The 27,667-nt window shown below is 47.2% G+C and overlaps 1 long non-coding RNA gene across 1 annotated transcript; it reads right to left on the bottom strand.

The window, feature by feature from the left end:
• Positions 1-12: 12 nt before the first annotated feature.
• LOC308058494 lies at positions 13-27,667 on the bottom strand. Its single transcript, XR_013925849.1, has 2 exons — positions 27,384-27,667; positions 13-17,651 (listed from the first exon to the last, which is right to left on the bottom strand). It is a non-coding gene; the product is annotated as an uncharacterized lncRNA (long non-coding RNA).

Genomic DNA, 27,667 nt, shown 5'->3' with positions numbered 1-27,667 from the left:
TTTTTTTTTTCCCAACCCAGGCATGTTACACAATTACAATGTGTATTTATTTCTACCCTCACTACTTCCTCTTGAAATTATGCAAGCTGTTTAAATCTCTCTGGCATTTTCATGGAAGGGTGGATTCTGCGGGGGGTGTGTGTGTGTGTAACAGCTATATAATTTCCTATTTCTAATTTCCCCTGGGGAAGGGGGACCGAACACCAGCACCATCTGCACATCTCAGGAGGCTTAAGAACTTGGCACCCTGAAAGTCAGCTAAGTGGGATCCAGCACCCCAAAGGCTGGGCTGGAGGATCTCAGAAGGAAGCTAATTAGTCTCCGTCCTTTTGAACTGAAGAACTAGGATTGCTTGACAGCGATTGCGACAGATTTCTGTCCTTCGGGAGCTGGGCATGGGAACAGATGGGGCACACGAACCAGCAGATAAAAGAAACACCTATCGTGGGTCAGTGCTTGCCCTTTGTATCTGCACCAAAAGCCTGATTCTTCTGCAAACACCTTATTTCACAAAACATTACAAACATTGTGTTAGGAAACGCTGAAAGAAAATACAAAAATAATCTGGATGTAGATCTTGCACCTGCTGTGAAGTGACCCTGCCCGGTCGGCAGTGGGTGAGGCGGGGAGGTGAGGTGCTGCTCAGGGGCAAGAGGTGAGGGTGGGTGGGCAGGAGTCTCTCATGCTTTGTCTCCTCGGTGGTAAAGTTGCATCAGCCTCTGGACTGACTGCCCTCAGCCTGCCTCTGCATGGCTCACGAGAGAAAATTGTCTGCTCCTGCCTGCTAGCTAGCCTTCCCCCTCCAGACCTGAAATGCATGCTAATAAAGGAAAATACCTCATGAAAAGTACACTGGTCAGATGTGTATGAGACCCCAGCTGTTCTAGCACTGAAGTTGCTGGGGAAATTGAAGTGTAGCTTGTTTATGCTAACCCTGCAAAAAAATTGCCTCTGTAGAGAAAAGCTTCCAAATTTGGGCTCTTAAAGGTGGGCTCCAAAATGCCTTCACAGCTAGCTAAGCACTCACAACCCGAGGCAGCTGGACCTGATGCACCCGCAGCGTGGCTGGGCACAGGGATGGTCTCTGCATGGGGAGAAGAGTGAGATTTGAGGAGTTGCCTCAGTGGTGAGCTCAGCTCCACCAAGACCCTGAGATTTCCATTGGCTCCACCAGGCTGCTGGGAGCTCTGCTCTGCTGGAAATGAAGCTTTTGGCATGGACCAAGCAGAGAAGGGGTGGGTTGAGGTGCTTCCCTCCAAGTTGCACAGGCTTGGGTGCTCTGGGCACAAAATGAACAATTCTTGCATCCACCCCACTTTTCTTTCACGGCTGGGTAGATGAAAATAAGAAGACTGCTGGTGTTGGATTATTTATCTTGCCCAAAATGCCTGTGCTAATGAGCCTCTACATATCTGCATCTTTTGGACAAGCCAGTGGATTTGCAGCATAAGCAATCCAGGAGGATGGGATAGCACTGAGGTCAGTTCACATCCATGACACATTTCAGCCTGCATCTTCTTTGGCCTGCTCTATTCTTTTTTTCTTCCCCTGGAAGTTCAGCTGCTGCCTTCACAGTTTGTCATAACACTATGCAGGACAAATAAATACAACCAAATGATACTTGGGGGACAAAAAAAGAAAATTAAAAATCCTAATGAGTTTAGAGAAGCAGCTTGGCAAACTTTTGATGGAGGTATGGCTTTCCTTGACAGTGTGCAACTGGTCTGGACAGCCAGAGAGACCCCTTCGATCCCTGTTTTTCCAGTGCCAAACACAGCATTGCTGCAGGTCCCAGGACACAGTAGGTGGATGTGCCAGAAGGCCACCTGACGTCTGGGGACTATGGAGCTGATTCAGGTGTGATTCAGTTCTTTCTCCTCTCTCAGACCTTTTGCATGAATAGAGCAAGTTTCTGTCTCAGCATCTTCTTCACAGGTGAAAGGGCTGGGGAGGGGAAGGAACAGGGCAAGGAGAAGTGAGCAGAAAAGCCAGGTGTGAGATGAGGCTGAGGAGAAAAGGTCGATCCTCCTCCTTGCCTAAGTCCTCTCCAGAAAGTTCTGCAGGATGGCCAAAGTCCCTGCCATGATTGCTGCTGCATCTCCTTCTGCTGACTGGCAAACTCTTCTGTAATGTTGCCAGGCCAGGTATGAAGAGTGGGGGAGGGGCAGTGTGTCTGGAGAAGGGAGATTGCCTCTGCTCAGTCCTTTTTAACGCTCTCCTCCCCAGCATGCCTTTTGCTGTCTGTTTATCCTATCTGGCACCTCCAGCTTTTAGTTATATATCATGGTTATCTATAAAATATTTTAATATTCTAGGCTGGGATGCATTTGTAGAGTAAGTACCATTCTCCCTAGAACACACAACACTTGCTGATGCATTGCACAATTTTTGGTACAAGCAATTTCAATTTGGTCTTCCCTCACACCACACAGTTTTAAAACACTTACGTAAAATGGTGAAGTACTTTAGGCTACGTGTATGTGCATGTGCAATCACAGCATGAAATGAAGGATGCTCTTAGTAACACAGGGCATGATGTACTTCCATGAGGATCAGGCCCCCAGCACTCTGCACGGAGGTGTAAGTCCAGCAAGCTCTAAGAGCCTTAGTCCACCAGCGAGGGTGGTGGGGCACGTGAGGGCTGCCAGTGTGCTGTGGGGGGGGTGGCATGGCCATTTCGGGTGCAGGCAGATGTGCTGCCAGCAGCTGGGCACAGGCTGGCATTGTCACTCTGCTCCCAGTGCCCGGGGCAGAGGAACAGGCACAGTGAGCTGAGATCAAAGGTATGTGAAGACATAAGCCATGTCTTGCAAGTGCCTGTTTGTCTATAGATCAATGAAGACTCAATGATCTGACTTGCTTGGTCGCATCGTGCACTGTAAACATGTAAAGCTCCCATTCCTAAGTGCAGCCCTCCCTAATTCCTGCTGCCACTTGCACAGCTGCAAGGATTTTCTCCAAGGCTGGGGAACCAGGCTCCTTGGCTGCAGCAGGCTCACCGTCTGGGAGTGTATGTTCCTCTGCAGAATCTATTTGTTACTTAAACCAGCTTAACCAGGCTGGTTTCAGGTCTTGTCAGGCTGCTCTCCTGGCCCCCGAGGTGCCTGCTGTGGGGAAGGGTCCCCACCTGCCTGACATCCAGCACAGCTCCCTGGCTGATTGGTTTCAGAGATCGTAGGGATGGATGCTAATGCTGCTGGTTCCCAGCCCACCTACAGACACCTCTATTTATATCTTCAAATTTAATTGTTAATCATTACACTTTACATGCATCCTCCTGACATGTATTTATCCCTTCTGGAAATAAGTTTAGCCTCCTGTGACTGAGTGAATAATGGTAAAAAAGGAAGAAAATAGTAGAGAAACTGAGCTAAGTATCTCTCATACCCATGTGCAGTACATCTGTACTATCAGACCTGGTGTCATATGGACCTGGTCCCTGGTCCATATGCTGCAGTAGGGCCGGGGAGGAGGCTGAGTGTATTGGCCACCTGGAGACTTAGAGTAACTTTGCAGAGTGCAGGTCCTTGGGCAGGAGGATGGGGAAGGCACCACGTGCTCCCTTCAGGGCCCAGAGATGCAGCAGCTTGGCAGCTCAGTTCACTCACTTTCAAACTCTTCTCCTTGCTAAAGATAGCATCCTTGGTATGCAGACTTGGGTCACAGCTTGAGAACTGGATCCAACACCTGCAAGTGGTCTTCGTTCTTCCCTTTTATTAGCTCTTTTTAGTGTTTTTTTTAATGTGCTGGTGAATTTTGACATACAGGCATAACTTTACTATGATGGGCCAAATGCATTCCATAACATATAATAAACCAGTATATAAAGGATACTGTCTTGATACCTTCACCTTTTGTTTGGGGTCGGTTGGCATTCGGATGGATTTGGTTTATACCTGTACCTCCTTTCAGCCACTTTATTTCTTTTTTAACTTTCTTAATACATACACATGAGATTTTCTCTTTCAGTTAGAAGCAAAGATCATTTCACAGGACCAAGGTGGAGTTATTCTGCTATATGTGAGAATGACAGTCAGAAAATTCTTACAATATTTTCTATAAAAATGTGTATTTTCTTTACAAAAAATGTTTTACAATTCTGTAAAACCTCTAAGGTAAGAGTTAAAGCAAACCTATTTAAAAGCAAAGAGGAAAAAATAAGTGAAATGATCAAAAGAAATCCGAAATGTTCATAAACTCACATATCTCCAGGAGTAGGTGCTTTAGCCAGAATATCAAGTGCCACAGAGCTTTCAGTAAGAGCCTGAGATCTGGCTGTATGGCTGCTAACAAATTAAAAAGTGGAAAAACATGTTTTCAACCAGGGATAGTTTTCCCTTTAATTGAAATCATCAAAAGAGGAAAACTGAACTGTGAACATGTGCAGATCGTGTGCTGGGAACAGGATAATCAGCCTGCTTGATGAATTCCCCAGTGCTAGGGGTCTAGTTGCTATTCTCCTCCTGATGGAGAGAGAAGTCCTTGCAGAGGATGCCTTGGTGGTGGACCATGTCCCTGTGCCCAGAGAAGCCCTCGTGGAAGCCTGTCATCCTCCTGGTTGCAGGAGGTGCCCTGGGTTGGAGGGACTAACTAGCTGACCCAAAAGTGGGAGTGGGAGGTAAATCTCTTTGAAGGTCTTGGAAAGTGGGAAGACAGTCCTTTTAAAGAAGGCGATCTGGTGCTGTGCTTTCTCTCCCTTCCCGAGTCCAGCTTGTCCCCAGGGAAGCTAGGTGGGCTCAGGGAGCCGGTGGGGCAGACGCATTTCACATGAGCAAGCCCTCTGCATGAGCTGTGCCCTGCTCAGGCATCCTGAGCCCTCTGCACGTAGGCACCTGGAGCCACTGCAGGGGATTGTCACCTCCTGCCTGGAGTTACACATCAGGAAAAGGAAGCATTTAAGCCACTGCCCGCTGTAGGGGCAGCTTTTTGGGTGATTAACAATATGAATGGTGGGTTGCTAATAATGCATGAAGACAGGCTGGAACTCAGAGGGAACTCTGCAGGATTTTTCCAGAAAATCTGTCCGTGCTGCTGACAGGTTCCTGAGTTTTATTCATTAGCTGCATTTTTAATCAACTTGGTGTTAACCAGATTAACAGTGACTTCTAATCCAGCGAGCAAGGAGTGGGGAAACAATGAAAAAACAAAAAGAAGAAACACCCTTTATTACTTATTGATAGAAGATGAAGCTCTGCCGCTCAGCCAAAATTAAGTGAAGCCAATGAGTTGTTAGCAGTGATGTTACAGATGGTGAAATTCAAATGTTAAATGCTTCAGGTTTTGGTCAAAGTCAGCAGGTAGTGAAGCACAGGAGTGTGACAGCTAGCTACCCTGCTCCTGCAGTACCCCCAGCAGGTAAGGGCAGGGGGGTCTTGTGTGCCCGGGACAGCAGGGCTGAGACTTGAATCAAGTGACTTTCTTTCCTGCTTCTCTGTTTGACATGGTCCTGACTCCTGGACTGTGTCAACAAACTTTCTTCACTTTTCAGTTCATGGGCTTGACTGTGGGGTGTTGTGATACTTCAAGTAGCAAGGTAAAGCAGTGGAAATATATTATCTACATGCATAATGCTCTTTTCTTTCTAAGATAATAAAAGTGTCTGAGGAAACTGGGTGCCTGGAGCACTGAGAGATGATGACAAAATTAATGGTGGCCATATGGAGAGCCAAATAGGAGCAAACCCCACTTTATTACCATTGGGAGTGCAGATGCGATATTTCTGGGAGGGGAGCTAAGGGTGTTTCCAGAGATTCTCACTAGAAGCAAATGCTTTTACCATGAAGTAAAATTTCTGGGTGAAAACAAAAAAGCAAAACCAAATTTCCATACCTCTGTTGAATATGAAGAAGGCTGAAGTGTGCTCCTATGCAGAAGGTGAGCAGAAACCTGAGTATTTAGGTCAGGCTGTAAATCCACTGAAGCCGGAGGTTATTCACAGGAATCATGGGGCTAACAGCACTGCTCCTGTTGTAAAATTGAACTTTAGTTCAATTTACTCATTTCTCGGCAACTGTTCTGGGTACTGGCCATTTCTCAGCATCCTCTGAAGTATTTTGCCTTGGAATAAAATCCTGGAGATCATTTTCATGTAACTCAGTATTTATCCTGACACTTTTCATTATTAATGCGCATTTAATCCCCCACCGATGTGACTGAAAATGAAAATGCAAATACTTAAATAACTAATTATGTCCTTGAAATCAGCTTCTCTTTTCCCCCCCTTTTCCCACCTATTTTAGGGACATTTTTCCCAAAGCAAAACTCTGTCATCCTTGCATTCCCTGCCAGCCCTATCAACCTTTCCAGTTGTCTCTGCAAGCGAAGGAGTGCTCTGGCCCTTGGATGCGTACTGACCGAGAGCCAATCTCCCAACGTAAAATTTTTCCTGCAAGTGAGTCACTGGATAGCGAGCTCAACAGTGTTTGTTTTCCCTGCCCTGCACGATAAGGGATGACGTGTACTGTGGATCTCGAAGCCTCTAATGTAATTTAAACCTGCTTGCAACAAAGAACAGAGAATAGTATTAAACTTCATTTCAGCGCACTAAAGGGAGAAGATGCCATCTGTTCTTTATATTGCTGTTAATGAATATGCAGAAGGGATGAACACACTCGCCACCCAAGCGGCACGGCGGCCAGTGCACCGTGCTGCCTTGGGAGCAGCAGCAAGAGCGATCCCCAGAGGGGCTTCCTTGCAGCACGGCAACCACCAGTGCATCAGGTACAGTCACGTCCCTGGCCTGCTCCCCCTGGAAAGGGACTTGCTGGCAGCTGGACCCCGAGTTAGGACCTGCATTCGCTTCAACGTCAGGAGACAGCTTTATACTGGGAAGGGGTGGGGGAATCCCATTTATGCAGCCAGACCATCCCAGCAGGAACCAAAGTGCTGCAAACGTGGACAGCAGCTGGAGGAGGCACAGCTATGGCCAAGCGCTATGCACAAGCAGTCGGTGCCAGAAAAGAAGCTCTTCTGCTCCTTGCAGTAAGCAGCGCGTTTGTAATCATTTGCAGTTAACTCATTAGATTAGCTGTGAAAATGCATGGCAGAAGCTTCAGCATGGTTCGTGTTATGTCAACAAGAAACAAAGGAGATGTACATACATCTTTTTGCATGTGTAGGCAAGGGAGGAACAGTTGGCAAGTGATCGCAAGCTGCAGAAATATCTTTATGATTTTAGGAGCAAAGTCTGTGGTGAGATCGTGTTATAACGAGGGTTTGGACTGAGACCTTCTGGGAGAGATTAAAGGAAGGCACAGAATTAATGTGTAGCAAAGAATGAAAGCTTGTCAGGAAAGAGAAGTAAATCATGGAAGGAGGAGGACAGTGTCTTGACAGAAGGGACAAAGTAAAAAATCAAGATACTGCAGGTAAAGGCTTGACGCAAGGGGTCATGTGAAGTTCAAAGTCAGACTCCAGCAAAAAATGGCATGTAAAGAGGCACAGCCTGTGACAGCAAGCATAAACTAACCCCCCAGTAGGTAAAGGTTGTGTGAAAATGTGATGCATTACATTGCTGTGCAGAAGAATTTGCAAGAATCAGTGGACTATGCATAGCCTGGACAGAGAGAAAGAGGAGGATGCTCCTACCTCAAGCAAATCCTGCAGAGAAACAAAACCAAGTGCAGGCTGACAGGACTGAATCAGCCACCTGAAGGAAGAGGAGTATCCGTGGATCCCCGGCTGGACACACACAAGAACAGTGCAGATGAACTGCTGAGTGGGTGAAAAGATTCAATTTCCAGGAACTGCAGACAGAAATGCAGTTGGAGTTACAATGCTGTCATGCCTCTGGTTCCAGCAAAAGGAGGCATTAGTGCTGAGCCAGAGCAATGAAGGAGGGATCAGAGGGGTGTCCTCCAGGGAACATGGATGATCTGAATCCAAGGAAAAGGTGAGAGAACTTGTGCAGCAGGGCTTTGCAGGACCTCCTGGTACACAGTGCTGTCCAACAGGAGTTCAGAACACGAAGCGCAGTCTTTGGTTCTATTTTCTGAACCACAGGGTATAATCCTTTTCCCTCTGCATATCAAACCTTGGGCTGAGGCTTCAGGAAGAGGATCATCCCCCAGAATGACTGGGAAAAGTTGTTGTGCTGTAATTATACCTCCAAACAAAATGGAAGGGGGTCACCTCTGAGCAGACCACTGTCATCCCTCCCACCAGCAGCCCTGTCCCTTCCCTTCCAGCAATCAGAGGGTGCCCTTGTGGCAGCATCCTCTGCCCCCCAGCCCTGCCTTTCCCTCCTTGTCTTCCAGGCAGCTGCATTGTTCTCACTGGTCCAACATGAGCAGTTTCCAATGATCAGAACATAAAGACTGTTTTCTCACCAATACCAGCTTCCCAGGGATTTTCTTTTTTATTTTTGCCAGAATGTCTTTTTTGCTAAAATGCTTGCCCTAAAAATATATGGCTCCTTAATTTATTAGTCCACTAGAGAGAACTGCATCATGTCTGAAATGCTTTAATGAGGATCTAAGGTGAGGGACAATCAAATAAATGATAATTAGAGTGTCAGAGAGGCATTCCCAGATCCCCCACCCTCTCCAGATGTCAGTACGCCACAACAACCAAGTAGAAGCAGGAAGCAGGTATTGAAAGCCCATGTGATGCTCTTGATAGCCAGCCACCCACTGCAGCTGTTCCCTGTCCTGCTGGACACAAGTAGGGCTTCTTATCACAATGTTTCTTCCAACCTTTCTGGTGGCTAACAATGAGTTAGAGCACCAGTGCACACAATGGCACACGTTGGATTTTTTAATAGGCTTTTCCTGGCTGTGTTGGTTGAAGATTAAAAGTTCATTGTCTCTGGACAGTGGAGGCCTGGTTGTGTCATGACCCAGCGCAGCAAGGAGCCAGGTCTTCGCTGGTAAGAGAGGGCTGGGTCTGTGTACGCAGGCTGGGGGAGCACAGGTGAGTTTTCAGGTGAGGGCCCCACCTTGGGTTCCGCCTTGGGGCATGTCTGCATGCAGAGGGGTGGTATTTCCACTGGTGCTTCAGTACACATGGAGAAACCCTGATTTCCTCACGGTTCCTCTGTTGCTGAGGCCACGGCCTTCATAGGAACCACATGCTGTCGAGGCTTTGTTAGGACAACATACCTCTTTTACACAAGGCTTTACTCATAGACTTCTCTGTAGCACATTACATACCTCCAAGTGGCAATATTTGATGGTGACCACTAAAAGCCTCAAAAACTAACTCCAGAAATGATGGATACATCCGCAGCTGCAGGTCTGGGTGTCCTCATGTACAGAGAGAGAGAAGCACCCTGCTCTGAGCTCTGCCCTTGTGCCCGGCATGGGTACAGGGGTTGCTCCCGGCAGGGAGTGAAGACTCTCTGGCTGAGGTGCGATGGAGGTCCCTCACAAAGACCCTTGAGCTCCTCTCAGGGGGAGGAAAAGTGCCAAAGGTGGGCTGGGAGGTTGGGGCAAGGCTTCTCTGTGGATTCCCCATGGAGCTGTTCCCAGAGGCTGAGCCAGGAGCCTGCTGGTACATTGCAGGTAGAGAAGAGTATCTTTCCACCACAGCCGGCTCTAGTAGCACAGCCTCATACAGCCCAGCTCCACATGTGCCCATGTGGGGCCAAGGGGGTCCCCAGCACCAGCTCAACCTCCACCAAGGGTTGGGACACCTCCTCCGAGCTCAGCCTTTCTGAGCCCTTCTGAGTGGTAAGGTCTCCAGCGAAGTCCTTTCTTACATCTTCATCTCTGCCGTTGCCTTGCACTGAAAATCCAGCAGTTCCTTATTATTTATAATCCACTGAGGCCTACATGGTATTACACAGTGTTTCAAAATATGCATATTATTTTATATCAAATCTAATGTTGAGTCCACTCTAATGCTGCAAGTAACGCCAGCTCTTTCACCTCCACCCTCCTGGCACTGCATGCTGCTGGTGAGGAAAAATATCAGGATTTAGTTTAAACAGTTAAAACCTTTGTGGCACAGGGCTGATTTACAGGATGCTTCATGGGATAGTTTTTAAAGAAAGGACTAGTCCTTCTCAAGTGTTTGTGTTGTTGACCAGGACCAAGAATGTATGTGGGAATGGCATGAGCAAGAGCCCAAAGCCCACAGTGGTGACCAGAACCAATCTCAATCACACACTTCTGATGATCCATACCTAAGGTACCACATTTTTCCAAACACAGAGGAAGACGCAGTATCTGCTCTCTGCTCCTCAGGCACCCTGAACCATCACAGTGTGATTAGGACACTCAGAAGGGCAGGATGGGAGCTAAATGCTAAGATTGTTGATGGAATTGCTAATGAGGACCTAAAGATGACATGGTGAATGATAGCAGATCAGTAATTGCTTTTTCCCTATAGTGACTTAGCAAATTAGAAATGGAAGAAGAAAATCAGGAAGAAATTTGAGAGCTGTGCTGTTTAGAGTACCTGTTTCTGTTTATTTTTAACCCCCTCTTTCATCCTGCTAATTCCTTTTGCAATGTTTTCTCTCCCTCGCTCTGTGCAACGCTGCATTATATTTGCAATGCCCTGTCATTCGCATCATGTCTGAAAGCTGTCTTCTTCAGACATGAGCCTATTTAGACAAGTTGTCAGGCTGAATGGGAAAAATCTTAAATCAATGTATTTCAGCATGCAATCATATACAGGCTAATTTATCTGCTGCCCTGTTCAGCCTGCCAGTTTAAAATGAGGTCTTTCAGGCATGGTGGCTCTGAAAGTCTCCTGATTAACAGAGCAATTTTTATTGGTAGGACGACAACATGATTGTTTTATGGTAATTGTTATCATTTGGACCTGTGTATATGCAAATGAGGGAGATTAAAGTAAAGAAAATATAAAGATGATGAATATGCAGCATGTAGCCAAGATGGCAGAAGGACAGAAACATTTGCTGTATTGATATTCTCTACCGTGGCTGGATGGCAAAGAGGTGGCTGCCCCTCCAGGCACAGGGAGGTCCCATCCTGGAGGTGAAGATACCTCCTCCCCTCCCCAGCAAAGGGCTTTGGGAATGGAAAGCAGGTAAACAGACAAAAACCATCAAACAGTAGCACAATCTTGTCAGTGCAAGCAAGACGTGTTGAGAGGCACCCACTAACCCTAAGGGTGCGACCCCTTTCTGGGTGGGTTTAAATGTATTTTCAGCTGTTCTTTTTCTGGTTTTCCTGCTCATTGCTTCCTATCACTTTTACTTCTCCTACTGTTGTCTTGTTTTTGTTTTTTTTTAAGTGAAGTTTGGATGTGTGGAATACATTGCCTCTATGGGCATGGAGCTTTCTAGACCTCACTGGCACGAAACCATGCAGCAAGACTACCCCACCAGTAAATCTAATCCCTCACCTCAGAAGAACTACCTCTATAAATAAAAAATACTCCAGTCTCTATCCCTTCAGCTCTGCTGCCCCTGAAATCAAAAGCAAAATCCCAGCAGCTTCCCTAGGGAAGGTCTGGCCCCTCAATGTTATGGCTTTCTCACTGAAACCACCAGCAGGTCGGGAGCATGCAGATGCTCACTGAGCCTGGATCTGCCCGCTAAGAGCTGGACTGAGATCAGCAACGCACTTTAGATAAAGCACCAAGCATTAGATCATGCCCCTTTTTTTCCTTTTTTACATTACGTTATTGAGGCTTACAGGAAGGGAAGCAGGACAGCAAATTTTGTCTCTATTAAAAACATGTCAGGCTTTTTCTGCTTTGTAATATATTTTGGTATCCATCTGGGAGAGCGGGTCTGGCCGTTCCCTGCAGTTACAGCTGTGCAGTCCAATCCACTGCAGCCTCCCTTTTGCTCCATCTGCTGTAAATGAGGAGACCAGTGTAACCCCTCCATGCTTCTTAATGTGCCACAGCCCTCAGCTATTCATTCTTGCTTTGCAAGCCTTAGCTGCTCATTTTCACTGCATCTCCGAGCTGCCAGTTGCTGCTATGCACCCACTCCATCTCTTTCAGGAGAGCTGTTAGAATACGGACTGACTCTGCCTTGCCCAAAGCCCCTGAAGAAGGGTGATGGCCAGCAGGAAGCTGGACATGGTGAGGACCATGGTAATGCAGCTGTGGATGGGACTGCTCATCGCTTTTGCAAACGATCACAAGCAATTTTACAAGTTTGCTGACATTTGCGCCTGAGCACATTAGGCATGCAGTGCTCTAGTGTCAGAGGTGCTCTGTCTTCCACCAATTATTGCATGACTTGGGAGTCTGGTCCTGTCCTCAGGGTCAGGAGGGCACATCAGAAGAGTGCATTGTGCTGGTTTTGGCTGGGATAGAGTTAAATTCCTTTATAGTAGCTAGTATGGGGCTATGTTCTGGATTTGTGATGAAAACAGCATTGATAACGCAGAGATGTTTTCATTATTGCTGAGCAGTGCTCGCACAGGGTCAGGGCCTTTCCTGCTCCTGACCCCACCCCACCAGGAGCAGGCTGGGGGGGCACAAGGAGCTGGGAGGGGACACAGCCAGGACAGCTGGCCCCAAATGACCAGCGCTATATCCCACACCACGTGGCGTCATGCTCCGCACATAAAGCTGGGGGAAGAAGAAGGAAGGAGGGGACGTTTGGAGTGACGACGTTTGTCTTCCCAAGTAACCGTTATGTGTGATGGAGCCTGGCTGTCCTGGGGATGGCTGAACACCTGCCTGCCCATGGGAAGGAGTGAATGAATTCCTTCAATTGCTTTGCTTGAGTGCAGTTTTTGCTTTACCTATTAAATTGTCTTTATCTCAAGCCTCCAGTCTTCTCATTTTTACCCCTCTGATTCTCCCCCATCCTGCTGGGGTGGGGAGTGAGTGAGTGGCTGTGTGGGGCTGAGCTGCCATCTGGGGTTAAACCACAACATGCACGTATTCCTTAAAAGTTTAATTACTTGAGCTGCCCAAGATGAGAGCCAGTTCTTCCATAGCAGAGGTTTGTCATGAGCAGGAAAAGCTGAAGAGATTGAAGACCCATTTCTCTTTACTTTTCTGTTTCGGTCCTCTTTTCCTGTGTTTCTGAAGAATATTTACAGCTATTTTCTTATGAGCCTCTGTTGTTCTATGCTATCGCCATTTCAATAACCATAACAGAGCACTTTGGTTTGGCATTTTGTTCAGCCTCTGTGTGGGTCATGGACCCAGCCATGGACCAAACTGAGGATTTTCTCTTGCCATTCCCCTCCCTCCCACTCCAGCTGGCAGCACAGAGATTGAAAATCTCAAAGCATGTCTGCTATGTGGAAAGGATGATAAAACTGTCATTGGGGGCTACCTCTGATTCTATTGCATTTACCATGACACAGGGCTTTCCTTGCAGGCTCTTACCCCCGATCAGCTGAAATGCGGTGATTTGCTCCAGTTCTAGCTCCCGCACTTGCTGCACTGTGCACTGAAGGATTGCTTCACTGCCTCCTACCACCTAATGCAAGCTGCTTCTCATGCTAGGCAGTACCATCTGTGGGAAAAACCTATCCCAAACCTCTCACTCCTTGCACAGTTGATCCATTTGAGGTCTCTCCTCTAAATTAATCTGCCAAAGCACATCTTTGTTCTGCAGTTTCACCACTTATAGTGCTTTCAGTAGTGTTTTCCCTGAGAAGTCATCATGATAAAGCCACAGACCCGTTCCGACACGCTCTTCTCTTTGAGGATCATTGACCAAGCATCTTGCGTAAGGTACTTTCACTTGTGAAGTACGTACACCTGAAGACATGTTTCCGAGTTATTCTTCCTCACGTCACTGGCAGGCATCAGCCTCAGGGATGAGGTGGCAGTCCTGCTCAACTCTGTCCCAGCAAGGAGCTAACTGCAGCTCACAGTCCAGAAAGGCTGATTTTTTAAAAGCCCAAAGCCAAATTGCTGGAAAAAAATCCTACCGTTTCAACTGGAAAATCTGTTCAGCTGGAGCTGGGCTGCAGAAGAGGATGGCTATCTCATTTTGCATAAGACACCAGCAAGTAATCTGATGATTTTCTATGACTAATACAATAGGTCATATTTGAATGGTCGATCGAGAGATGGTTTCATATTCTATTACCAAATCCCTGAACCATCTGGTTCCTAATGACTTCTTTCAAAACAAAGGGAATAAAACTTCTGAATTGTGCAATGCATTCTGACATCCTCTCTTAGACAGAAGATGCTCATTGCTTCACATCAGCAAATGAGATCAATGTCTCCATCAATTACAGCTTCCATGCACCCCTGTCAGGTATTTCTGGCCATGCATTTAATGGCAAATATATCCTCCTTTTTGCTCAAGCTGGTCCATCCCTGGGAACCAGAGGGTGGAAAGCAGAGGGCAGTGCCTATTGCCATAGTGAGTTTCCAGCAGGGCAGTTGTTCCAGCGGTTCCAACATGATAACATGAAGGTGGGCAAAAACTTGGCAGGAGCGTCAGCACGGCAGGGTGCTGTGGCCTGTGCTGCAGCTTGGCATGTTTTGGGAAGCATTCCCCAGAAATGCTCGGGTGCTCACGGATGCTTACCTGCTCAAGGAAGGGTGCCCTGTGCCAGCCCAAATCCTGGGCTGGGTGAAATACAAAGTGCAGACAGAAAACTTCAAAGAAACAAAGTGTTTTCAAGGGGAAGCTGCTGCCTTTGCTTCCTGAGGCCAAGCCCCCGGCACAGCCCAGCTAAGTCGGCCACGCTGTTGCCTTTTGAATTACTGACCCCGAGTGCAGTATCTATGGCAGCAATGGCCACAGGGGCTCTCAGCAGCCCAGGCAAAAGCCTGTGGCCACTGAAGCCCTCTACACCCTCACCGAACTGGTAGAATTACCCGAGCTGGTTTGCCTAAGTGATAGCTCAGTAACGTTTATTAGTTGCAGTTGCAGTGCAAACCTGCCCAGGCCAGAAGTTTATCCATCAGCGCTTTCACTGTTACAAAGCTTTCGATGACGTGGGGTTTGTGTGTTGTGTAGCAAAGGCCCTGAGCCCCCTCTGCATGTGGCAGCCTCTGCTCCAGGTGGTCCTGGGCCACAGCAAGATGTGTGCAGAGGGGCTCACGTGTTCTGCCTTCAGTCCCGTGTGCCCTTATAATTTGAGTCAAAACCATACACAAACAAAAGGACATAAAATGGATATATTTATTATTCCCTATTTATCACTTATGTAGTTTAGCCAGGCATATCATAACATTGTTTGTGAGATGCTATCTGGGATTATATATCCAATAAGTACGGTATATTATCAGCATACTATAGCACTATTATGTATAATCATACATGTTTATAGATGCGCCATCACCGACTAGCATGGTTCTTGGTTACATTTGTGATACACTACTTGTTGCGTCACGTTCACAAATTATATGCTACCTCTAATTATGTACATTTACAGATGTATGCCGTATTTACTGCACACTATAGGATTTGCATCATCAGTCAGAGTCATCCTGTTGGTAAGCCAGCTAATGTTTATTTGTTTAATGTCTTTTGATTCTTTAAACATCTGTCTTTTAAGCCATGGGTGCCTTACAATGGATTAATCCAGTAGTTAGACCTGACTTACACAACTGATTAACCCAGCCAGTGAAACTTTGGTTTCCCTACGAGCCGCTGGCTAAGAACCCGGCCATGTCACAGGGGCCAGGGTTTCACCACCCATGGATGGTGTTACACATCTACCCAATGCAGCTTATTTAGGAAGAGCTTTGCTCTTTGATGGGTGTGGGGTCTCTGTAGACGTGAACTCAGCTCTCAAATGAAAGGCTGGATGAGGGGCTGTAACACCACCTAAAATCTGGGCTGCCAGCTACACCTCTTCTGTATTGCGTGCTCAAAGGTAAGGATTCTTGGGTCTGCAAATAGCATTGGTCTGCTGTGCTACTTTGGTCCTTTCCCTAATGTCTATTGAATCGCTTCTCTGTTCGTACTACATAATTTAGGCCTGGTTGAGTACAGAGTATTTTATTTATTTATGTATTCAAATTTTTAAAATGCATCTCTAGGCATCTTAGCAGTACACTGGGAGCCTACCACATAAATTAAAAATAAAAGCATAAACTTAGACAAAGGACCATCCATAAATAACTCCTCCTCAACTCACACCCTTAGCAATAGCCTTAGCTTGGAAAAGGGAAATAGATGGGCTTTACAGCCTGTTGGGAAGGTTAATAAATCTGGGTGCTGATGGACCAAACGGGAAAATGAGTTTCAAAATTGAGGTACCGCCTCTCCATCCCTTTTGTGGAGATGCCTTGCCTTGAACTCTTCACCTATCCTGGTCCTCAGCAAGAGATCAGATCCTGCTGGCCAGCTTAGGGCTAGAAACACGGACTGTCAGGGACATCTCACACTGCTACTGTGCTGCAAACTTGCTGATCACATTCTGATCACATTAACAGCTTATTTGAAAATAACTTTTGTCCACAGCTTCAAAAGCAATTTAGTTTAGCACTATATTTAGGTATCCAGACTAAGACATATTAGAGATAGCTGGATAGTCAGAAGATGACTATTCACCCTTTTCTAAAGATCAGGCACTTTTTATAGATGTTTTTGAGCATCAAAACCACCAGTTAGTTTTGAAAAGGTAAGTCTGTGTGTGAGTGTACAGGGGAAACCATCCTCTTTAGAAGTAATTTGCTGAAAACAGTTTTAGTATTTTGTTCCTGCCTATGGCAATTTATGAAACACAAATGAGATATTGTACCAGTAGCAATGCTGAAATAAATCACTCTAAAAACAGAACTGAAATTTTATTTCATTACTAAAGTAAATATAAAAGTGCTTTAGCACAGTTTCAAATTAGATTGGGGTTTGGTCAAGCTTGTTATAAATCCAATGATTGTAAAGCAAATGGCTGGAGATGAACTCTCAGTAGAGCTCTGTTACAAACATAGCTAATGGGATGCTGTGCAGTGCAGAGCAATAAACAGAGAGAAGCAAAGGGGTGGATTTTGTGCCTGCAGTACAGGAATCAAAAGCAGTGATACAGCATGCTGTGTCCCAGTCTGCTGTCCAATTCTAGGGCAGGATGCTGAGAAAATAGAAAGGGGGACAGAACATACCTCCAAAACTGACTCACAGCCCTAGAGAAAATGCCTTCCTCTGAGTAAGCAGGTAAGCAGAGTTTGAGCTCAAACCTGGGTCCTACAACCTGCCTGCAAATGATGCTGGAAGACCATCAAGGAGGGCACACCGCAGGAGGGAAATGCCTGCAGAAGGTGGAGTTCTCTGTGCTGGCAAAGACCAAGTGGTGAGACACATGGTGGTGGCTCTGCCTCCTCAAGAGCAGGGCTAACTCCCAGTTTGAGGTAGCCCAGCTGGTAGTCCCGTACCTACATCCACCCAGGGATCACAGGGAGCTGACCGTACAGATACAGCCGTGCAGAGATGTTATGGTACCACAGGCTCTTTCTCAGGGGAAAAAGAATGTAACATCAACCATCTGCTGGGAGCAGATGTTCACATCAGAAACAAGGTGCAACCCCACAGCAAGAAAGTCACAACTGTCTGTGGGTGGAAGCTGGGTAAACCATCTGGGGGGACTTTGGGAGAAGCTTGACCAACCATTGCTGCCTGCAACATTCAACCTTGGTGCTCCTTCCCTGGTGCAGTGATGGGCTTGGGGAGTTGGGGTGCTCCCTCCAGCCTACACACCCATCATCATCTTCTTGCTCTCAGCTTGCGGAGTAGCCAGCGAGGGACTTCAGCAACATGAGGAGTAACCATCTCACTGCTGAAGCCAGTGGCAGTCTTCCTCCTGCAGGAGAAAGCCCCACGTTAGCAGTTAGCGATCAGCTTCAGCTCGCTTCTGATTTCCAACGGGGGCCAGCTGCCGGCACTCTGCCTAGCCAGCTGGCAGCACCTGAGCCCACCGCAGCTGCCCTCGGAGGTATGGCCCCTCCTTCACCTCCACAGGGCTTTGGTGGGACTCATGCAGGAAGAGCCCATAGAATAGCACTTGCTTATCCCTAAAGCCTTACAGCCCAAACACCAAACTCCCATCTGATTTCCAAGAAGGCGGGACTTGATCCCATCAGGGACTTGCAAACCTCTGTTCAGCAACATGCTTTCCCTCCTCAACAGGAATATTTTCAAGCTGGTAGGGAGTGAGCTGCCTTGTTATTATTAACCTGCTTGGGGGTTGATTCAGAGATAGGAAAGTTATTGGAAAGATACTCATTGGTATGTAAAACCCTGCATCTTAATGACCAATAAATAAGATCCGTCGCAGAAGAGGGAAGATTGAAACTATAGTTGCAAGTAATTTCATAGCAGGATAGATGCCACAATCTGTGCAACATCCTGGAACTGACATGTTTTCTATATGCTGTGCTCTACCCTCCTCTCACAGCACCTGCACTAATGTAAATGGGTATTACACATGTTCATCAGCTGAACAATAAGCCCTGTGGAATGAATGATTCATTACAAAATGGTTTCTTTTGGAAAAGAAAGAAGGTTTTGTCTAGTTTTTAGAAGTACCGCAGGAAAACTCCATTTATTTATGCCTGCTTTTGTTTGACAGTAGTTTCTTTGTTTCTCTCTGCTCTTGCGTTTTCTAGTGCCAGTTAGCAGCAACGTTAGGCAACGGCAGCCACGAAAAGAAAGGAAAGGCAGAGTCATTGTCAAGAAGGAAAGAGAAATATATGCCTAACAAAATAGAATTCAAGCAACATGTTTAAGCAAGCAAACCAAAAGCATAGACATCTGAGGTTTTTCTTCAAGTGTGTTTACATTTTCTAGTTATTTGAGCCTGTCATTGCCCATTGCAGTTCTGATTTCTCGCTTCAGGTTGTTCCTAATTCATTACCTTAACTCTGGTCAGAAGAATTTTATCCTAAAGGCTCAATTGATGTTTTGCTTTACAGCTGTGGCCTAGAAGGATATGCTTATTAATGGGCACAAGCAGATTTGTGTTTGTTAAGGCTTTATTGAATTTACCGAGCAATCACCAATAGCCATTATCCACCAATACCTGTCTACAGGCTGCTTGTAGCCCATCGCCTGCTCTCACATCAATGAACTGTCCTGGGAGACCATCCCGTGCAAGCTGACACAAGGACCTGGTACCCCAGCACCTCCTGTGACTGCAAAGCCCTGGCACTGGGAGTCCACACTCACCACCACCCACCACCTCCCTGCCCCAGTCACCGCAGTCTCGCTGCAGCTGGCGAGAGCTTTTACCCACGCAGCACAAACCTGCCCAGCTCCCGAAGGTGGCAGCTCCTTTTTGTGCTGGACACGAGACTTGAATGTGCCTGCTCTTGTTGAGTTTTGGGATGAAGCTTCTCCACACCTAGCACAGTTTAGAGTTTCCCTGTAGCTGCAAACAAGTGGGATGCTTTATAAGCTATAGGAAAGTCAGGCTTGCTGGCTGAAGTTATTTGGGAAGCTTGGGACTCCTCTGATTTCTGTGGTTCTCCTGTAATTTCTGTACACTGCCTCACCAGGTGTTTTCTCTGTAAAGTTTGTCCATGAATTGAATTTCAGATGAACTTCTTATTCTTTTCCAACATATAGTGTATGTGCTGGATGTGATCTCTGAGGAGAATAATACCACCAGAACTGCTTGCGTTAAAATACACTCTACCTGCCTTTAGTGAGCTATTTGTCTCATAAGCCTTTATAAGCATTCAAAGACAAGTTGTCTCTTCCCTTGGATTAATTTCAGTATTTAACTGCACTGTCTGAGAAAGACACAGCCAGGCCTGAAAATTTTTAAATACAGGACAAGGAGTATCTTTCTATGTTCTGATGTATTTTTCTTTTTATTTAACAAGAAAACCATGGAAAGGAGGGAAGTATCCCAAGGGAGTATGAGAGGACACATCTGCCCACTGACAAAATAAAAGGAAGGTGATAGACATAAAGAAAATGTGCATTTCCTCATCAAGGATTCCCTCTGGAAGTAGCTTCACTAATGAAAGAGCAATTCGTGGTGTACGGAAAAGGCAGGAGTAAGAACAGACACACAGAGAAAATCAGAAGCATGCTAGAGTCTGAAAATGTGCCATTCACTTTATAATTCAAGGCACAATAGGCATAAATAAAATGGGATGCAAAAAATCAATGAGGGTAAATAGTAAAGAATACTTTGGGGGAGATTGGAGAGGAAAGGTGTAATTGCTGTTGAGGAATGTTTAGAAATTGCTCAGATAAGAGGCATTAGGACAATGGTATATGGGACTGATTTATGGTGATTCAAATCTGAGGCCAACCCTAGCTCTAGCAACAGATTAAAGGATGGCTTAAACAAGCACCCAGCTGGGACGGCTGAGATAAACCTGGCCCTCCCTGATCTCCAGAGGACCGAGCAGAGTCACCATTTTGCCCTTTCCTGGTTTTCTCTGCTTATACAGCCCATCCAGCACCCTTTGCAATTTAACTGTGATGCTTTCCTGCGGTGTCGGGGAGAGGTCTGCCGTGGGTCTGGTCCAACATAGTAATCTTTATGACTGTCCAGTTCCATCGGCTTCAGCGTGGTGTCAAGCCAGCCCACAAGCAGGCATCCATAGCGCAGGCTGTCAGCTGCTGCTCTTGCTCTGCATCAAAAAGGTATTTGAATAATGTCCAAAATTACAGTCCAACCTGTCCCAGCTGTTTGACACAAAGATTGGGTTAGGGATGGGGGCTCATCTGAGATCCCATGCTTATCACCCTCAGTGGCAGCTTGGGGCTGGGTCGGAGTGGTTCTTGGCCCGAGCAGCTGGTGTGGAAGAGCTGTGTTGTGTCCCTTGCCATGGAGTGGGGACATTGGTCTACAAGGAGGGCTGGCAGGGGCCATCAGACGGCATGGCCCTGCAGAGCTGCAAGATAAGTCTGAGCTCAGCCAGGTGCTTACGGTGCTTGTTGAGGGTGTTTGGAGCTCTCATCTGGAGTGAGGCAGAGCCTGTGGTTTTGTTAAATCCTAAAGGTGGAAGCGGCTCCCGAGTGGGGAGAAACAGAGATGTCTGCTCCTAGTGCATCTGCATAGGAAAAAACCAGAACTACTGGTGAGTTTGAACGATGCAAGGTAAAGGAGAGAAAGGACATGAGGTGAGCTGGCAGGAGATGAGAAGCACTGACACACAAATGGCAGCCCATCCATAGGTTTTATATGCCACACAGTAATAAATACCACAGAAGTTAAAACAGGGCACAATGAATGGGTATGGGAGTGCAGAAAACAATCAAGGATATGAGAGAGACACATGGGAAGTGTAAGATACCACCCCAGAGAAGGGAGGGAAGTGTTACAGCATAGAGGTGAGCGACTGCAAGAAATAACATGCACACATGCACACACAAACACACAAAAGCACAAATAAAGAATGAAAGAAATATTGTGCGAGAGGTCAAGGTAAGTAAGAAACTCCTCAGATATGCAAGGGAAGAACTCTCAGGAGGAGGCAGCAAATTTATTTGTGAGACATGGCAAGGATAATTTATTGATGTGAGTTAGCCACTGGTAAATGGAAAAAAAAATAATAATAATAAACTGTTTTCCTTAATATTCCCAAAGGAAAGTAGCAGGAGAGAGGCCAGGGCATATCCCACATTAATGTACATTGTGATAGGACAAAAACCACTGGTAGAAAACAAGGAGAGCTGGCCTGACCAGCAGCGTGCTGAAGAAGTGACACGTCTCTGGAGGGAGGTCAATGAAGCGCAGGAGGCCAGAGCCGTCCCAAAGGCAGGGTGGGGGGCTGCAGGGGCAGCAGGAGGAGGGAGCCTCTGCTGCGGGCACCGTGGGGTTGGGACCGTGAGAACTCCTGCGTGTCCCCCATGCGCCCCTCTCCATTCCCCTTGCAGACCAGTCTGCTCGATGCCTTCTTGGAAATTGTAAAGGTGCCCACTCGTGGGAGGCCCAGCAAAGGTTAGGGAAGTTTCCAAAATGCATTTTTGCCTTCAGGAATGCAAAATAAGCCATTTTATGGTAACACAGAAAGGACAGAATGATACTGGACTAGTTACAATTGGACTGCAAATCCATGAAGTCTGGCAGTTTTTCCAAGAAGGGATTCGCCTCTGGATGTGCTCCTGCAGCAGGGCTCAGACATCGCCAGACTCAATGGAACTAGACATTAAATGACTCTCTGATTTGATGCTGTTAGTATGAAGCTTCAGTAGCATCTACAGCATTCCCAGGACAGGGTCCTATCCTAAGTACCATCTTCATCCCTGTTGCCACCCAAGCTGCACATTGAGGGCTGGAGGACCAGGGGAAAACACGCACCTGTGCCACTGGGGACAACAGCTTTGGCAAGGCAGTGGGAAAGCTTGGCAGCATCCACCGAGACCAGGGGCAGGCCAGGATGGGACTGGTGAGGGTGCTCCATCAAAAGGGGCCAGGCAGCCACTGGAAGGATGCTGGGGACAAGGGGAGGCAGATGAAAGTGCCGTGTGGTTGGGTGGCTCGATTTGGAATGGCAATAACCCTGTTGCACACAAGTTTAAGAATTAATGGGATCCAATATTATGTGGCTTTTGTGACCAATTTGATGAGCCAGTTTATCAGGCTCGCTTAACCTTCCCCTCAAACCTGTGCTATCAGTCTGTCAGTGTCAGAGTGCTTTTTTTCAGCCACCTCTTTTACGTCCGTGTAAGCTCCAAGGGCAGGTACTGTATCCTGTAAAAAAGGATTGTGTTCAGGAAACTGATAAATAACCCGTGCCAAACCAAGGCAGCAGCACTCCTTAGTTCGTTTTGGAGGACAACTCCCAGCTGCATCCCTGTGTTGGTGCTCTAAGTGTCGCTCATCTCTGCACTGGATTTGGACCCTGACTCCTCAGCGAGCCCTGGGAACTGGCCAAGGACCATGTCCCAGTGCCTTTCCCTTCCCTACGGGTCCCTATCAGTGGCAGCACCAGCTGCATGCATCTCTGATGTGTACTAGCAGCAACATGTCTATTACAAAAATAGTCTACTAAGTTGCTGGGGTAGAAAACAGCTGAACTGAAATAAAAGACTGCAGCACCTCTTGATGCTTATTCTCTAGGTCAGCTTCTAAGGTTTCCCTCTCATTTCATCCAGCTAAATATATGTGTCCAGCTGCTTGTGCAACCTTTGGTGGTAAGAGGCAATCTGCAGAAAAAGCTCTGCTCCTGCATGCTGCTTCCACCTGCCAGGATCCCCGCTACTGGACAAGCCCTGCTCTTAAACGTGCATTTTCTCCCTGGAGGCCTATTTCCCCAGCAGTCTCCTGTGATTCATAAACTTTATCCAGACACTAGTTTTCATCGCATGCCCTAAAGACTGATGGTGTCACAGTTTCACTTTGGAAATGCTTGGTAAAGCCCTCTGCTTCGCAGACAGGAAACTTTCTTCTCCCTGGGGCTGGGAGCCTAAAGACCGTCCTGACGCTTGAGGGGACTATGACCAACTCGCATCCTCCCCACAAATGGACAACTCCCTCCAGACCGGTGAAGCAGCTTTTGAGCCGTGGCTCATAACCCTCCATGTCCTCACATCTTTCACAGGAACACCTGAAGTGGTGGCCTGGCCTCCCAGGGACAGGGGAGAGAGGCAAGCCTGAGAAGTTCAGCCACTGCTCTGAGGACCACAGCCACAGGAGGGACATGAAGGGAAGGCTTTAAAGCTCCCAGATGTCCTAGAGACTGTGGGAAGCCTTGAAAACCTTCCTTTTTATTCCTCATCATATGATTTCTAGTTTGACGCTGGTTCCCCAAGTCGCTCAGCAACACCCTTCTTCCTCTACTTTTCCCACAGGAGCCCATGGATCTGCTAACATCCACAGAGCTCTGACCAGGTTAAATGATTGCAGGGATTTCATCTTCAGCCTTGTGTTTTTGGGTGCAGTCTAAGGTGTTAACACAGGGCAGCTGTACTAACATAAGGCACCCAATAAGTACTTCCATTTTGCAACAAAAATACTTCTTTTTCTTTTCAGTTAAACTTGGGAAAGAGATGAACAGCATATGGAAAAGGCAGTTGTACCACAATATAGTGTTCACGTGGAAGTCATCCCTGTTTCTGCGCTAGGGCATCTGGCAAAACTTCCCTGTGCGGGTAGTGTCCAGGGTAGTTGGTTGTTCGGGATGGGCCCTGAGCTCATTTGAGATATGCAGACAGTTCTTATCAGACTCTCAGGTCTCCAGAGAAGAAAAGTAAACAATAAAGAGATCCCAAATTTGAATAAACCAGAGAAGTAAGTGCCTGCACCTCCTCCCCACAAGACACTGTCATTTTTCATTGTCTTTCAAGGTTTCAATTACATTTTATATTTTTACTTTAAAAAAGATCTCATTGGGAGAAAGTGTATTTTATGTCGTATTTTCAGGTTTTCCTGCCCTATTCAACAAGGCACAGGGAAGGAAAAATATTGGGGCACGTCACTTCTGCTCACTGAGATAAATCTAATCAGGAGGACGGTAAGACGCTGCGATTTCCTGCGGGAGCCTTGCCATACCTGGGAGCACGTGTGGTTTGCTCATGGCTCTGGCTCAGACAGGCGGTAGCCATTCACCAGCCCTGCTCTGCAGGTAACCAGGGCTCAGCAAAAGGTAAATGCCAGCTTGGGCGGGACCAGATGTGACTTTTGCTCAGTGTCTGAGGCACACATTTCTCTCATGCTGCCCTGGGACATCCTGCATGCCTATGGCTCTCCCAGTTTTTCACGTGATGGCGGTGCTGTGCCCCCTTTGCTTTTGCCACAAGGATGCCGCAGAGCGCTTGGCTGCCCGGAGCCAGTGCATCCCTCCTCTGCTATGGTCCCGGTTCATGCATCCTGAGGACCTCAATAAAAGTTGGCTTGGTAGGAACAACGTAGGGACTCTGCTCACTATGCTCACCTCCTGCACGTCTGCACCACACTGACCCCTCTGACCCACTGGGGGAATATGTCCCTGTATGTCTTGGCACTTTTTGCCCTAAAGAGATCTGAGGATATCTTAGGTGGGCAGATTCAGCAAAGGACCTGCTGGAAATTCCCACCCTCCCAGAGCAGCAGCTGGGAATCAAGCAGAATACCCTAGGGGACCCCAAATGGCACTAGACACCTATATTTAGGCACACGAATCCTACCCAGTGAGTCAGCAAGGCCTTTTCCCAGCAGATCCACTCCCTGGTGTTGGGGTAGAGCAAGAGGGATGAAGTGTGCCAGCACTTCCCTGTGTGTCACTGCTAAGCATACCCTGAAGGTAGCAGTCACAGGAAATTCCCGCAGAGTGTAAGAGAGACAGAGAGCCTTTCAACAAGTTTATTTTTAACCATCTTGCAGAGCTGTATCATTGCCTGGGAATACTACAGGCTTGTTTGGGGATATTGCCATTCTCAAATGAGTTCTTCAAAAGAAAAAAAAAAAAAGAATAAATAACAGGCCCTTTAAAATCTTTGTTTGCTTCTTGTTAGACTACGTTGGATGTCATTTCTAAGTATAGTTCATTTTTAATTCTGCATGGGGTTATGAAAGCTGCCTGGGGATTTGTGGGGCAAGTATGGTAAAGAAAGGGTCTGTCACCTCCAGAAATATGGCACACAGGCTCTACGAGTGAGGAATACGTACATTCAGAACCTTTCCTTGGTGTAGGTTGTCTTCTAGCCTGTATTCTAGCCTCTGAATGCTTTGAGCATATTGCAGTGAGGGTTTTTGTTCTGAAATCACTTGCTTTGTGAAGCAAAAGTGAAGTGACTGAGCCCCAGAGCATCTTAACCCCAGGGAGCCAGTGAGCTGCTTTAACCACAATTACCCAGAAAAGCGGGGGCCATTGCATCTCTCAATGCTACTGATCTCCCATGCCTAAACGCTGGGTTGGCTGTTTAACCTGTGCTTGGGCCTAACTCCTGCAGGATGGGAAAAACCTTCGTGGGGATAGCCTGATCTCAAGTGTTTGGGTTCTGTGCCTGAAATGCTATGATGCATGTCCTTTCCCAGCTCCGCAAGAGACGAGCACAACTTTTTTTCCCCGCCTTGAGCTAAAGACAGAAGGCACCAGTGACTTGTGTTTTATTAAAGCCAGGCCAACTGCTTGGGGCCTTCTTGTGACAGGAATTATCAATCTTAAATATATATAGTGGAACAGGCTGGTTTTGCCCAAGGCCTGAAGGGTAAGTGAGGCGTTGCACTGCTATGTGCCTTGTACAAAACCCATCCTTTGGTGCCCATGTGTCTGGGGCAGGGGCAAGCTTTCTGGCCTAAAGGCAGCCCCTTCACCATGAACACTTCTCCCAGGGATGCTGAGGTGTGTTGCACACGTAGAGAAAAAGCGGCATATGACCCTAAATGCCTCATTATGCTGATTAGAAAGGGGCTCGGGAGCTGTCACTGTCTGTTTTATCAGTTGCCAGGGTATTCCTGTCTTCCCCTCACTCAGGCCAGCAGCTTTCAGGAGCTTGCACCTACCCTGCGAGCTCCCCGAGCATCCCTGGGTTTTCAGCTGTGCTGCCAAGGCACCCACCCTTGCCACGTGAGATCCCTTGGTACCCAGCACAGGGTTCTCTATTCCCCTCTGGTGATCAAGTGCACAGGAGATGGGTTGTGATTCAGCAATGCTCTTTCAGCTCTGAGCCTCAGATCAAAGTGCCGCAGTGTTACGTGGTACCCAGACCCTGGTGGTGCCGTGTCCTGCAAAGCCCTGATTCACTGGGAACTCACTCTGCCAGTTCAGTGTTGCTGGGAGCTGTTTGAAGGCTGTGGGCTGCCAGGTGTCCTGTCAGCTCAGGTATTGTCTGTCCTCCTGCAGCCCTCACAAAGGCAGCATAAAAGCAGAAAGGCGTATTTTGCTCTTTGGCTGCTTCATCAGAAATACCCATTCCCACTGCCAGGCAAGATGATAGTGGAGGGGGATGCTGCAGTTGCGGAGGGGAGGGGAAGCACCTCACTGTTCTTTGGATGCACGGGGTCTACGTTCTTTTGTTCATGATGCTCAACAGGCTCAGAGGAAGAAATTATTTTTAATGTTTCCCCCCATGAGAATGTAGGATTGAATTCCTCCCTCCCTAAATCAAAAGCAGGATGAGAAGGTGAGAACCTGGTTTTGTCTCATCTCAGATCTCTGTCTCAGGATACAGGGCTTTAAGATCGTTGTGCCTCAGTAGCTTCCAGCTAAGAAATGACATCAGAACAGAGATCAAAATTGGTTAAAAAGGATCACTTAGAGAATAAAAGCAGGTTGGGGACGACTTCCCATCCCAGACGAAATTAGTGTAATTGTGTCAGCCCTTTCCTCTCTGGACCAAGTTGCCACAGGGCAGTTTGTTTTGCTCTTCTTAATACACACAGTGTGTTTTTTGGACTCATTCTCCAGTCACCACGTGACCTGATGGCTGCCTGCCCCTCTGATGCACAGGCAGCTGCAAGCAGCTGCTTCCTCTGCCTGTGCAACCGCACCGAGTACCTCCACAGCTGGGGGGCTGAGAGGGGCCCTGGCACTTCTTCTGTCTCACTCCTTTTGATGGCTGCATAGCTCTTTTCCTGTCTTCCAAGACAAGAGCAGAGAGGACAGGCTGTGGTCCCAGCCCCTCACCACCCCCCTCTTTGCCAGGACAATACCTTTTTCCGCAGGACAGAGATCAGCATCACACACTGAATTTCAGATGGTATTTTGTAGCAACACTTCCTTTCTGGCGGTTAGGCTTTGCGTTCCAGCCTTCTGTTAGCGCAACTGCTAATTGTCCGGAGAGTGTCAGCAGAAATTGCTGATAACAGTCCCAGAATTTCACAACTGCTAAACAAGTACAGACCGTGTATAACTGCAGATTCAGTGTGTTGCCAAGCCATTAGCTTTCATTCATTTTGCTGTTTAGGAGGTATCTTTAATATTCGCCCCCCCCCCC

Source organism: Falco punctatus (assembly GCF_963210335.1).
Source record: "Falco punctatus genome assembly, chromosome: 2".
Classification (NCBI taxonomy): domain Eukaryota; kingdom Metazoa; phylum Chordata; class Aves; order Falconiformes; family Falconidae; genus Falco; species Falco punctatus.
This window is presented reverse-complemented; position numbering and strand designations above follow the sequence as displayed.